This window comes from Lucilia cuprina, chromosome 2 (assembly GCF_022045245.1).
Source record: "Lucilia cuprina isolate Lc7/37 chromosome 2, ASM2204524v1, whole genome shotgun sequence".
Lineage (NCBI taxonomy): Eukaryota > Metazoa > Arthropoda > Insecta > Diptera > Calliphoridae > Lucilia > Lucilia cuprina.
Window position 1 is genome coordinate 61,969,285 of NC_060950.1, and position 1,479 is coordinate 61,970,763.

The 1,479-nt window shown below is 27.1% G+C and overlaps 1 protein-coding gene across 1 annotated transcript in view; it reads left to right on the plus strand.

Annotated features, from left to right (window-relative positions):
• LOC111685396 (mucin-4) overlaps window positions 1–1,479 on the plus strand; it is a 24,620-nt gene that overhangs the window by 1,434 nt on the left and 21,707 nt on the right. The gene's annotated exons all lie outside the window — the stretch shown is intronic.

Genomic DNA, 1,479 nt, shown 5'->3' on the forward strand with positions numbered 1-1,479 from the left:
TCTGTTCTAGTTCTGTTCTAGTTCTGTTCTAGTTCTGTTCTAGTTCTGTTCTAGTTCTGTTCTAGTTCTGTTCTAGTTCTTTTCTAGTTCTGTTCTAGTTCTGTTCTATATCCTTATAGTTTTATTTTAGTTATTTTAAATTTTGTTCTACTATGTTGTAGATCTATTGAAATTCCTCTATTTGTACAAATGTTTATTTTCCTAACTAAATTGATATTCTGACAAACAGACTCATCATTTACAGTTCCTTCATTCTCTATATTTCTCTATTCTAATTATAAATAGTTGGTAATAAAACAAACATTTTCCTTAAGTATAATGTTTTGTTATTTATTATTATGTCCTCCATATTTACTTCAGTTGAAACATATTCCAGCAATTTTTATATACTCTACATCAAGAAAAAGAGAAATGTTAGAAGTTTGAAGTCTTCAAAAACATTTGAAGTTGATTGAAGTTTTAAGTATTATTTCATAAGGTATAAGTTAACATTTATTAAATGTTGTAGTTGTTAAGCAAATGTTATAACAAGTTAAAGTTTTGAAGGTAGTTTTGATAAAGTTCTGTTGTTTTAAAAAAATAGAGTACATTTAAAATGCCATATTGCTTTCCATGTATGTATGTGTCTGATCACTACTTTGTTTTACAGTTTGTTTATTTTCTTCAACAAATGACAACCATACACTAGTCTGATGGATGGCTAGCACTTAATTTGCGAAGGACTCTGTTATCCCTATCCATCTTTTCTTATCTTTATTTGTTTGTATGTTAGTTTGTGTTTTAGTTAAATGATGAACATGACAAACATTTAAGTTCTCTTTTTCCCTCTCAAGAATGTTTATTCTATATTAAATATTAAAACAAAATTCCAGCCAAGTACTTACAAACAAAGCACACTATAAATGACAACCGCACAAGTTTAAGTACTGAACAGAGAAAATAAATAAAATTTATTTTTATTAAGTTTTATATTATTTTTCTACAATTCAAATTGATTTACATCATCCGCTGTAATATTTACTATCTCTGAGAAGTCTCTTCTCAGTTGAGTTGACATGAAATAATTGAATGTCGTCTATGTATTGCTATAACAACTAATGCGTGAAACCAAGGAGGTTCTAACAAAAAAAAATTGTCCTCTAAGTATAGAGTATGGTTCCACATGAACATACATATGTACATAATATATTTTATACATAAGAATGTATGTTTGTTTATATGGGAGGTTATTGATTACTGATTTTGTTAAAGAAAATTTAAATATTCCATCAATTTATTTGTTCCATACAAAATTTCATATTTCTAGGTTCAATATTATAGAATATTCAAAAAGGAACTTTTAAAAAACAAAAAAGTACCAAAAAGTTCACTTTTTCCGGTTCTCGCCAAATTTCGTCTAGGATCAATATTATAATTCAGACTCTACATACTAACTTTCACGTTTTCACTCAATATTTGATAAAAGAGGTTGTCTCGGAA